The sequence below is a fragment of the Phaseolus vulgaris genome, chromosome 5 (assembly GCF_000499845.2).
Source record: "Phaseolus vulgaris cultivar G19833 chromosome 5, P. vulgaris v2.0, whole genome shotgun sequence".
NCBI lineage: Eukaryota > Viridiplantae > Streptophyta > Magnoliopsida > Fabales > Fabaceae > Phaseolus > Phaseolus vulgaris.
This window is the reverse complement of record NC_023755.2, coordinates 31697474-31711432: the sequence shown is the minus strand read 5'-3', so window position 1 is coordinate 31711432 and position 13959 is coordinate 31697474.

Below are 13959 nucleotides of genomic sequence, written 5' to 3'. Positions count from 1 at the left end.
CTAATAAATCTTATTATGAAATATTTTAGAATATTCCATTTAAAATAAATACATATTTTCCTATAATACCTTCAAAACGTATATAATTCATAATTTTTAATACATTTAGATATTTTTTATAACTGTAATAAATATTAAAAAAAGTATTTATTTTCCTAAAACAATTATGAGAATAGTGGTTGAATCGTCCAAATACAAAACTAAAATGTTTTGGTTGACAGTTTCCCGTGCCAAATACTGCGCAACAGAAATTCCATGTGGTCTACTTTGACTTAAATATATAATAATGGAAACTCGTTTCATTTTTATGTATTTTTTAAAATATCTTTACTATTTTAATAGTTTTTTATAAGATAAATAAATATAAATTAACTTAATTTAAATTTGATACTAATTTTTATTTTTTGAATAATTTGATAAATAAAAATGAGACAAAAATATAGAATACATCCAAGTAAGTATAGACAATTCTATGAAAAAAAATCAATATAAGATAAACTAGTACAAAATAACATAAACTAAATATCACAAAATAAGTAAGTATGAGATAATAAACAATAAAAAAACTATAAATAATACACTACTGGAATGTTATTAGTGAGTTTTTTTCTTTCTCTAATATTACTGATTTATAGACTAATTTATAAAACAAGTCAAGTTAAACCTCAATCTAAATTAAATTGATTCATATGTTTTGTCTGACGGCTAAGAAGAAGAGTGACAAAGAGAAAAAATTGAAGAAAATGAATATGTTTTCTATTGTGTTTTGGACATTTACAAGTATAATGAATATGTTTTCTATTGTGTCTTGGACATTTACAAGTATGTCTTATTTCATATTTCTACTAAAATGCAATTGTAATAATAACACGGTAGCCACTTTTAAGCTATCTAACATAGCGGTGCCATTAGATGAATGCAGAATGATAAGTGATAGAGAAGCGTGAACCGACAAAGGCACGTAATTGAGATAGGCACAACTTTGGAGAAGAAAGTAAAAAACTGAGAAGATTGTATTACGTGTCTTTCATTACAAGGTAAAGAAGATTTAAAGGAAGACTCTTGCTAATAGAGTTGGGCCTAAGGGTACAATAAACAGAACCTAATGGGCCCATAACTAAGAAACTGTTATAACAAAAAATAAACAAAAATTGTTATTATTAAATAACAGAAACTAATATTGTTATCATGTAATGTGTAGTATGTATTTTTTTTCTCCTCTCTTGTTGAACAAATGATAGAGGAATTGCTTAGCAAGAATTCTAAGGTTGAAGCAAAAATTAGTGATAGGAAGAAAAAATTGAAGAAAATGAATATGATTTTTTGGTTGTGTCTTGGACATTTACATTTATGCTTTGTTTCATATTTCTACTAAAAAGCAATTGTAATGTGTAGTATGTAATATTTTCCCCTTTTAAGTGCAAGTTTAAAAAAATTGTATTGAAATAGTTGTTATGAATGAAATTGTATTAAGTTGAAGTACATGTTTTTCCCATTTAACGAAATCATTATTAATTGTGATCATATTAGGCAATACATTTGAATAAGTAAAATGTAAATAGTAATACAAGTAATTAGTTGTTAATGAAAACATTTCAAATTAACAAGGAACTTCTCCATAATGCAGGCTTTTTAGTCTCGTTTCCACGTGACTTTCTACCGTCTCTACTTTTGTGACCATACTATTAACGTATATTATCCTTCATCTTAACATTTGTTTTTTCTGATAAGTTTCAAACGACTCACATTTTCATCAACTTCCTCCTTAATTTTTTAGGCCTTGTTGGGGGTCTTTTATATGAGAGGTAAGATTTCATGCAAAAAATTTCTTGGCCGCAACTGCTATTTATTTATGGCAAAAATTTGTTGGTTATAGCAAGCTTCATATGCATCCCTCTTATGGTATTTATGCACATAATCTTCAGGTTGTTCTAACTTATAGTTAATTGCAACAACAACTTATCTACAAGGTATATTCACTTAGTCCCAAAAATAGCGTGTACAAGTATGGTGTTTAAGGTTAGTTACACATTTTTTAAAAGTAAAATCAGGTGTAACTTCTTCTCCAATCCAAACCAAAAAAACTTCCCTACCTAACCTTTTCCTTGCCTTTGGCATTACATTACCGATATGTTTACATAATTTTCCCTCAAAGTTGTAAATTTACTCATTAAATATGTGTTAATTCACTCCATCATTGTAATTATTGGTTTATCTATAGCTAACAATATGGTATTATTAAAGGAATTTGACAGGTTGTTCATAAGGACATCACACCTTGTAAAATGAAAATGATGAAATTGTAATTAATGTATCTTTTTTAGCAAGTATAATCACTAGTAACTATATAGTCGCAAATTTGGTACCTTTTGTTGATTAGATATAAACACCCGATGGTTGGTTTAGATATCACCAATATCCTCTAATAATAAGGTAAGGAACCATCTTCGAGTTTCTTTGCTATCATTTTCCACAATTGCAAATGCAAGCGAAAAATATTGGTCATTTGGATCTCTTTCTACTACCAACAATTGCCCACCATATTTAGTTTTCAAGTGGCACCTATTAACCCTAATAAAAGGTCTATAACCAACTAAAAAACCTTTCTTGCAACCATCCAAACACATAAAAACTTCCAAACCGTGGTTGTAAATTCTGATTAGATTGGTTGAGTAGAACTTGACAAGTATTTCATGAACATACCCTTCTTAATTTATTCATATAATCAAATTGCAGTGAATATTATGTTTTGCTTTCAAAGTCCTCCATATAGTGATTCAAATATTGCGTGATTTTTTAACATCATCATTAATTTCATTAGCTATCATGTTTTCTACAGTTCTAACACCCATTCCTTATTTGCATTTTTGTTCACAAATATTCTCCCACATTTATAAGTCTCAAAAATTGTTTTCACTCTAAAATTATGACTATCACCCACCTTACTAACCAACATAACAAACTCACCTTTTCTTGCATACAACCTTAACTTTGACATGGTCATTTTTCACAAATTCAACTTCTCTTCCATTCAACATAGAATGTTCCATAATTGCATTGAATTCCTTCAACAAACAAAATTTCATTCCTAATTTGAATTTAAAGTTCTTGCACATGTCAAAACTTGGGAAATTTCTCCACATAATCACCATCAACATCGACATCATTAAGTCTTCATTACTATAATCTTCGTTTATTTCATGATTATCAATAGTTTTACTCTTGAAACTAGCTTCACTGGTATCTTTACTCACTCCTTTCTTGTCCTCTTTTAATCAATTTTCTCATCTTTTGCTGACATCATCCATATTTTTGTATGCACTACATTCCATTCAAAATTTATCATCTTCATCCACATTTCTATATTCTTCACTATCATCAAGTTCCAAATCTTCAACAAACCCATCATTTTCACTGACAACCTCAATTCTAGATTGACCACCCTCATAAATATTCACATCAACACCTTATTCACTCTCCATTCCTGACTGACCACCCTCACAAACACACTAGCCCCCTCTTCATCCATTTTAATCCTAACATCCTCCACATCATCACCTACACCATGCATTTCAATCCCAACATCCTTCAGTTCATGAGGTACACCATGAAATTCAGTCTCAACGTCCTCCATAATACCATCCACAACATTAGTTCCAAAACCTTTCATATTATCACCCCCATCGCCCTTCATTCTATCACTTTTCAATTGGTCTAACGTACTTAATTTTATGTGTTTCACTAACAAGAATGTGTTTAACATAAACTTATACTTTCTTTTTTCTATATTCTGCATAGTTAGTCACTTTCGTAGCATCTCTATCCAAACATAATTGTTTCAAATCTTTGTTCATCCTACCTTTCTTAGATTTCCACCACAACTGCACCTCAAAATTATAATTGAACTCCTTAACTATCATAGGTGCTTCAAAATATGACCACCTATCTGAATCAGACCTAGAAAAATATATTTTTTCACCTTTCTTATAGTGCAACACCAGAGATGTTATAAACTTTCTAATATGATGAACAATTAGTGAAAACATCATTTCCTACATTTATATTAAAATGTCATTCAAAAAAATAGAACAAACCTAAACAAAAAAGCTAACTTTATTAACACTCATACATTTTCAATGAAATGTCATTCCAGACAAAGAACCAATTATCTTAAACCCTAACAACCACACCTCCAATCAAAAAGCCCCAATTTATGAACACAAGTTGAAAAAAGGACTTGCCACGATTTTACGAAATACGTTAGATTTTCGCAATAAATGGTTTATAACAAATTTGACGAACTTTTAACTCATTGTTTTCTTAAAACAACAAATTATTTTTACAGAAGTGCACTAATTAAGAAAAAAAAAGAATTTGTTTTATTAAAAAATAATTGATTAATTTTTTAACACACAAATCTTAAAGCACGATCTTGTAAATCAAAATCACAGTTTAAAAAGATTTGAATTTGTTTTAAGAATAAATTTCTAAATTAATTTTTAACAAATTATATTTGGAAATAACATATTGTTTTTCTGATTAACAATGACATAAAAGAGATTTTACAAATTTCAAGAAACATGCAAAAAAGGTATTAAACAGTGTTTTTCAAGAAACCATTAACTTGTTTAACCAATAATGAATATTAATTAACACAAACAAAACCAATTCTCAATGTAAAACTCAATATTGTTTAACACAACTGTTTCGGTTATTCTAGAAAAACAAGCAGATCTACAAAGAACAAAACAACAAATTGATTTTTACAAATAATCAATTGATTAAACCAAAACAAAATATTATGCAAAAAAAAATTAAAATGCAGTGACAAAGAAAGCATAAAAGACACCAATATTTTATACTAGTTCATTCACAACAAAGTTGCATCTATTTCCACCTCACACCAAGATGGAATTCACTAAACTAACACAATTCTTTTACAAGAAAAGCAAAAACAGTTCTTAAACACTACAAGAACCAAACCACGCACTACAACACCCTGTCATAGTTGTGATTCCCACCAAGAAACCCTATCTTGGCCCCCAACTGATGGTATTTCCTTCATGACCGATTGGTTTTGTAGAATTTTTTATGGAGTTGGCATGAAGAAGGAGATGGAACAAGGAGGGCTCCAATGGAGCTATGGTTTCCTTGAAGGTGCATGAGAGGTAGGAGGATGATTGGTTGGGCCATATCACTTGGAGAGGTGAAGAAGAAGATCAAGGTGTCTATCCTAGAGAGGTCTAGACAAAAGAGTGAGAAAACTTTCAAACTTGACAACAATTCACTCATATATTGATATTAGAAAAATGAGAGTCAAGCACCTCAATATATAGTGATGAGGTCCGACCATTGTACAAGGAAAAGAGTGGGAAAATTCAAACCAATTAATTTTTGAATTAGGCACCTAAAATGAGCTCACAAGGCAAGCATGACAAGGTGTGCTTCATGTGACTCTTTTAGGTTTAAATGATCGGCCTAGGTTAATTAAGAGTCTTCTAGAAATCCTAATTTAACCTAGGTTGGTTTTTAGATGCCTAAATCCAACCCTAATTTTATTCAAGAAAAAAATACAAGTAAAATTCATATTATACTTTTAGCAAGAAAATAAATTCTACTCTAGAAATTCTACATTAGGTTATGTCATTTTTGAACATGTATAGAAGGGTGTCTCTACCATTAGTAGTAGAGTCTTAATCTTCTTGAATCTTCCTTGCCATGGACCTAGTGGTTGGGTTTGAGCTTGGCCTTCTTCCATCATCCTCTCCCTCTTGAAGAGGATTTGTCCTCAAATCACATGCTTCTTCCTTTTCATCTTCACTCTCTGTAAAAGGGGTTAGACCCATAACATTGAAGGTAGCATGTAATCCATATTCTTTAGGCAACTCTAATTAATATGCATTATTATTGATTTTCTTGAGGACTTGGAAAGGATCATCTCCTCGGGGAATAAGCTTAGACTTCCTCGAATTAGGGAATCTATCTCTTCTAAGGTGAAGCCAAACCCAGTCTCCCTCTTCAAAAGTCATCTCTCTCTTCCCCTTATTGCTATGTTTCATATATTTCTCTATTTGGTTTTTAATCCTCTCTTGAATTTTCTTTACAAATTCGGCTTTTGTTACTCCTTCCTTATGCACAAATTATTGTGAATTAGGTAAAGGCAACAAATCCAAAAAGGTAAAACGATTAAATCCATACACAACCTCAAATGGAGAAATATTAGTAGTTTTATGACCTACTCTATTATATGCACTCAATATGTGGAAGGTACCCATCTCAAGATTTGTGGTTTCCCTTCATGATTGACCTAAGCATAGCGAAAAGAGATTTATTTACAACTTCAGTTTGTCCATCTATTTGAGGATGACAAGTTGAGAAGTTTAACTTAGTTCCTAGCCTTTCCTAGAGAGTTCTAAAAAATGGCCAACAAATTTAGGATCTCTATCCGAAACTATGGTCTTAGGCAAACCATGTAGTCTTACTACTTCTCTAAAGAAGAGTCTAGAGATATTGTTAACATCATCCACTTTATGGGGGGGTATAAAATGAGTCATCTTGTTAAACCTATTCACTACCACAAAGATGGAATCAAAACCTCTTTGTGTCCTAGGAAGTCCTAATATGAAATCCATGCTTATATCTTCCCAAGGAGCACTTGCAAAAGGTAAAGGAGTGTAAAGTCCATGAGGCATTGTGTTAGACGTAGCTTTTAAACATGAAATGCATATATGACAATGTCTTTGAACTTCTTTCCTCATGTGTGGCAAAAAAAAAATTCCTTTTAAAAGCTCAAAAGTTTTATCAACTCCAAAATGCCCCATGAGTCCTCCTTCATGTGATTCTCTCACAAGGAGTTTTCTATGTGTTCCTTGAGGTATGCAAAGTTTTCCTTCTTTAAATAAGTACCCCTCAAAAACATAAAAACTTCATTGTGCTTTATGTTGGCACTTAGCAAAATTGGGTGCAAAATCCTGATCTTCTTTATAAAGTTCAGGTATGTTTTCAAATCCAAGAATTTGGGCTCCAAGTTTAGAAAAGAGGGCATGTCTCCTAGATAGAGCATCCACCACAATATTTGTACTGCCCTTCTTGTAATTGATAACATATGAAAATTGCTTAAGAAATTTCATCTACTTTGCATGTCTTTAGTTCAACTTGTGTTGACCCTTCAAATATTTCAAAGACTCATGATCACTACGTATGAAAAATTCGTTTGAAACTAGATAGTGTTCCCAAGTCTGTAGGGCCCTCACAAGTGCATATAGCTCTTTGTCACAAGTGGGGTAATTAAGGGTTGCACCATGTAGTTCAAAGGTTTTTGAAAATTTTGGTAAAGCTAGAATGGGTGCATTAGTGAGTTGAGCTTTCAACATTTGAAACAATTTCTCATGTTTCTCCGTTCAACAAAATGGAGTGTCTTTCTTCACTAACTCATTTAGTGGTGAAGCTAGACTTGAGAAGTTAGGGAAAAATCTTCTATAAAAACTTGTTAAGCCATGAAAGCTCCTAACATCTCCTACATTTTGTGGTGTTGGCCACTAAAGCTTATGGAGAATGGCAGGAAAATTTAACTTTTCAACCAGTCTAGTACTGCAACAATTACAGCACGAGCCGTTATCCACAATGAGAGAACAAATATTCTCTAAACTTTTATAATGTGTATGAAATACATTCTCTTTTTGTGAATCAGATAGAGGACTAGACTTGTTGTCAGGGTTAAGCTAAATCATGAGTAATTCACCCTCACAAGGATAGGTTTTCTCACTTATTTTATCCTCATTTTCTTCATTCTTACTTGTTTCTTCTTCTTGGCTACTATATTCATCTTTGTCCCTCAAGATCATATTTCTTATATTGGGACATTGAGATGTTAAATGACCCCTACTAAGACACTTAAAACACTAAATTTCTCTAGTTCGAGTGTGTGAGATGTGCTCATATTTAGATAGGTTTCTTTTATATGTTCTACCCTAATGAAAACCATCCGGCCTAGAAACTTTTGGCTAAGAAGATAGACGAAGATTGAGACTTACTGGAGATATTGTAAAGTCTTTTTCTTCTTCTCAGCCTTGTAAAAATTGTATAGAGTAGTTAGGAAGTTTTGGGCCTTGTATTTTGGGCCAAAGTAGATAATGATGTAAATAGAAAAGAAAGTAAAGTGTAAAATAGTAAAAGAGGGGTGCAAATAGAAATGTAGGCAAGGAAGGCATGATGCTCCACATGTCTTTTCTTCAATGGAGAGGATTTGCACCAATAAGGTTGTGACACTTGTCACACTCTCGTTTGAGAGGTTTTGAGAGAATTTCTCCTATAAATAGGAGTCTCTTGTACATGATTTTTAACTTTGATTTGAGTAATGAAATGTTGTCCAATTGAGACACTTTTACTTGTTCAAAGTTCTCTCTAGAGTTGTCTTCTTGCTAGACAAATTTTTAGACTCCTTCTAGTAGTGTTGGCCTAACCTCACTCTAGAAACTAAGTGTTGGTCTAACCTCACTTAGATTCACAATCATAATTTTCATCTCTTCCAAATTTCTACAATTCTTCATGCTTCCGCAGTAGTCTTCATCATGAATAGAAGATATTCAAATCAAAACAATGAAGAAGAAGATCTACAAATGAAGATGCAAGTTAGGATTGCATCATACCCCCCCCCCCCTTTGGAACTCACCCTTGTCATAAGGTACAACGTATGAACTTTGTTTTTGACTTGATTCTTTTCTCAAAATTTGTTGTTCAACTTTAATGCAAAGTTCAATCAAGTCATTTAAATCTCTATATGGTAAAAGTTCAACTTTGTCTCTTATCTCAAGATTGAGACCACTTAAGAGCCTAGATATGGTGGTGGTTTTTTCCTCCCCAATAAAGGCTTTTATCATATAAAGCTCCATCTTTTGCCTATACTCCTCTACACTTATGTTCTTTTGTTGGAGTCTTTGGAGCTTGTCCAAACTCTCCCTATTGTAGTATGAGGGAATATGGCAGCGTATCAAGGTTCCCCTAAGGTCATTCCAATATGTAATGGGAGGGTCCTTGTGGAGACGTCTCTCTCTCTAGGGTAGTCCACCAATACATTGCATTAGATTGAAAACTTAAGGTGGCTAGGGGTACCTTCCTTTCCTCACTAACATGATGGCAAGCAAAAAATTTGTTCTACTTGTTAGAATTAGAGAGGGGGTGAATTGTTTTTGAAATATTTTCGCAAGTATTGAAGGTAGAGTGAAAGACTATGAAGAATCAATCAATTAGAAAACTGTTCAGCCAAAAAGAAAATTGTTTTCTTGGTTTGATTTCATAAAATCAACTAGTTGTTAATATCAAAGCTAAAGCAGTTTAATGAGTGTAAGGATAGAGAGATTCACACAATATGTTTATACTAGTTCACTCTTAACCAATAGTTACATCCAGTCCTCAGCTAACCACTGAGAATTCACTATGTAATCAAACCTAGATTACAAACCACACATCAAGAGTGACGATATTGAACCCCTCAAGAACACACACTACTATTTGGAAAAACACACAGTTTTCATAACAACCCTTTGAAACTGCACCACACCAAATCACACAAAAATATAATGTTAAGAGAAGAAGGGAATAGAATACACTTGGGTAAATCAAAGATTAAAGTTCAGAATAACAAGACAATCCTATTCCACACTTGAGATGATCCAAAAGCTCTTTGAAATCTTGAAAACTGTTTTTGATTAATCTCTCTTTCTTAGTTAATGACCAAGAGTGTAAAACAACCTTTTTATACTCCAATTAGATGGTCAAAGCAGTTAAATCAAGAACCAAAATCGGTTTGAATCATTTAAAACAAATTGGTACAACTTAACAAAATTATGTTAAGGTTTTCAAAAAAACAACCAGTTGAATTCTAAAAAAAAACTGTTGAATTGGTTTGATAGCAAAGTCAAAACAAAGCCAAGCTTTTCAAACTCATTTTAAAATCCACTAAGTGTCAAACAACCGATTGAATCGACATTCAACAGGTTGAAATCTCACACTCTTTAGAAAACTCATTTTTTTTCAAAAGGATTAAGATTCCATTAACCTTGGATCATCATAATGAGTGGATTAACAAATTCAAAGACTACTAGACACACACAACCAACAGAAACGTCTTCATGCATTCCTCTTGGATTTGGAGACATCAAAGCACCTTGTTCAACACTACTTTCATTTCCCAATCTAAGTAAGTTTCAACATTTTCCTTCCCATAAAAATAAGGTAGGTCTACCCTAGTCTCTTTAGGTGTGCTTTATCTTCTAGTTCTTCTTGGTGGAGGTTGATAGTATTCATTTACTCTAAGACTCCCCTCAGCATGTGAGTCACTCGACCTATAACTAGAGGCATGTGAAGATTTTTTTTTTAATTTCCTTATGCATTCATCTTTTTCTCTAACAATTTTCAGCTCTTCTTCTAAGATTCCAAGATGAGCATCTCTTTCTTTCTTTTCTTCCAAATTTTGAGCCTCATGTTGCAATTGTCTTAGCGATAGTGATTGAAAATCTCTAGCCAATTGTTTCAAAAGAGATTTTGTAAATTTTCTATTACTTTCACTATGACTTGAAGAATGAGTAGACATGTTTAGAGTTATGTGATAAAAGTAATTCCCAAAGAGAAAAATAAGTGGAGGGACGTAGGTAATTTCCTAGGAAATGGAGGTGGATCACTAGGATTTCTTAAGTACCAAACCTTTATTTGCCAGATACTATCCCACAACACTTTCACAAACCTTTCTCTACTTAATTTACTTAGAACACAATCAAAGATTACAAAATTTTATGCAAGAAAAATGCAAAGCAATAAAGCACTTGAAAGAAATTGCTAAACTTGAAAGCTTTTAAACTAGGTGATTCCTAAGGTGAAGCTTTTTGGCACTTTGAACCTTGAAAACACACTCATCGACTAAAATGAATTTAATCCACTAATTAATCAAATTCTTGCAAATTATAACTTAAAGAAATACAAAGAAAATTAGGCAACAAATTTTTATGCACAAAAATTAAGTGTCCATTATATGCACTCCTTCACTTGTAGCTCCTGTTGGTATTTTGTGTATGTTTATGTATGAGGTTGATGTTCTCCCTTGCTTTTCCTCTTTAGGATATTCAACCTTAGGTATTCTATTTTTACCTCTTTAGTAATGTAGCTTGCACCAAAAAATTTATGCTCCACAACTCACCAAAGCAATTTAGTTCACTTCCACCAAGAGAGGTCAAACAAATTCAAAGCAACAAAACTCAAATTTAAAATAAAAGACTACTACAAATGGAGTTGGTAATTGACATGACTTGAAAGATTGATCAAGAAATTGACAAGCAAAAAAATTAAAGTTCACAAGAAAAAGGTAGCAAACAAAGTGAATCCTAGACAATGGAACTAGATTAGATGAATAAAACTAAAACAACACTACATAATTTTTATGTAATTTTTTTTTCAACTTGTCGAATTTATGCTAAAGAGATTACTTAAAATTTGAATTTTAAACACAAAAACTTCAATGTTTAAGCTCAAAATAGGCGCTGGAATTTCACAAAAACAGTGCGCCAAATAATTGAATAATTTTTTCAAATTCACTGCCGATTCAAATTTTCCAGAGTTAGATTTTTCTTACACTTTGTCTGTTTTTCATTTTTTTTTTCTATTTTGAATTTTGATGTACTTTTTTTCACTTTTTCTTAACACATCAAACTGATCAAATCCAGAATGTCATAATTTTACACCAACACAATTATTTTTTATAAACGTTTTCAACCAGCACAAAAACTGGAAAACATGGAAATCCTAAACTAGAATTAAAAACAGCATTAGAAACTTCAAAAACATAATGGAATTTAATGAAAATTGAACTTTTATGGAACTAACAAGAAGTATGAACTCAAATTTGGAAAAATTAAAATTCACCAAAGCTCAAATTCATAATATAACTTATACTCAAATTAAAAATAGGAAACCAAAATTAGCAACAAAAGTACTACATAGAATTGATGACAATTTTGGATGAACATGACATTTACAATACTTGAATGGATTCAAAAATTAAAATGACTCAACCACACTTAATTACACTGATTGAATTAACAATAAGACTCAAATAAAAGCAAAAACAACATAACTCACTCAATGGAAACCTAAAACACATAGAAATGGACCGTTCAAGAATTGGAAGAGTTTCAACTGATTAAAATGGCAAAAAAAAAATATCATAAAATGATTTTTAACTTGAATTAAAAACACAAGACAATCAAAACAACATATGAACAACATGGAAATGAAGAAAAAGCAAAATAAAATGAAGAGAAGACACTTATCTCTTGAAGAACCAAAGCTCTAGATACCAAATGATGGTGTTTCCTTCATGATCAATTAGTTTTGTAGAACTTTTGTTGGAGTTGAAGGAAGCTTGATGAAGGAGATGGAACATGGAGGGCTCCAATGGAGTTATGGTTTTCTTAAAGGTGCATGAGAGGTAAAGAGAGTGATTGATTGGGTCATATCACTTGGAGAGGTGAAGAAGAAGATCAAGGTGTCTATCCTAGAGAGGTCTAAACAAGAGAGTGAGGAAGGTTGCAAACTTGGCAGCAATTCACTCATATATTGATCTTAGAAAAATGACAGTCAAGCACCTAAATATATAGTGATGAGGTCCAACTATTGTACAAGGAAAAGAGTGAAAATTCAAACCAATTAAGTTTGTATTAGGCGCCTAAAATGACCTAATAAGGAAAGCATGACAAGTTGTGTTTCATGTTACTCTTTTAGGTCTAAACGACCGGTCTAAGTTAATTAGGAGTCTTCTAGAAATCCTAATTTAACTTAGGTTGGTGTTTAGATGTCTAAATCCAACCCTAATTTGATTTAAGAAACAATTACAAGTAAAATTCATATTCTAATTTTAGCAAGAAAATATATTATACTCTAGAAATTTTACACTAGGTTATGGCATTTTTGAATATGTATAGAAGGTTGTCTCTGCCATCAGTAGTAGAGTCTCAGTCTTCTAAAATATTCCTTATCATGGACCTAGTGGTTGGGCCTGAGCTTGGCCTTCTTCCATCACCAACAAACACATAATTACAAAACAGTAATAAAGGAAAGAAAAAACCTTAACTGTGAACCAAGAAATGCAACAGGATCTCTCAATTCAAAACAACACTTGAAGAATCTTTTACCTCTATTTAGATGATAAAAATTTGGCTCCAAGAATTATCAAAGATCAATCAAAAACTCACTCTTTCAAAAACTACTCACATATAGGTTCTCACATATTGCAAAAGTATAAACTGTGTAAGTAACATTCTTTTGAAAACAAACAATTCCTTTTATAGAAGTTAAAACTAAAATTATTTTAAAACAAAAATGGTGCAATTAGTAAAATCAATCAATTAAAAATTAAAACAATCTATTGATTTTACTTAAAATTGTAGTTTCTATAAAAACTGATTTTTCTCAAATAGAATGTACTTAAACTGAAAATATTTATTATCTTACATATCAAAATATGGTTTTCAGTATATAGAACATATTATAGAAAAATCTAAAAACATTTTAGTATTTTCAATCAATTATTTAAAAGATAACAGATTAAAAAACTATAAATTTCTGAAAAACAAAATTAAATCAATTGAAAAACTTTTTAACCAATTTCAAAATAGATTGACCAGATGAAAAACATTTTATTCTTGGACCATATACATCTTCGCTAAAACAACCGATTATTTTTCCAGCTTTGTGCTTTTGTTGTTTGTTTTGAAAAACTAAATCCTTAATCAAGGTTCTTTTGAAGAATTTTCATTCTAAGGCTAAAAGTTTACAAAAATCTTTCTTAAACAATTCACCCCCCCCCCCTTCGTTTAAGGCCATATATTCTAACAATTGGCATCAAGAGCTTGGTTCTTGAAAGTTATTCAAGTTGATCTAAAAAAAAATTTCTATGGCTGGAAAACTATC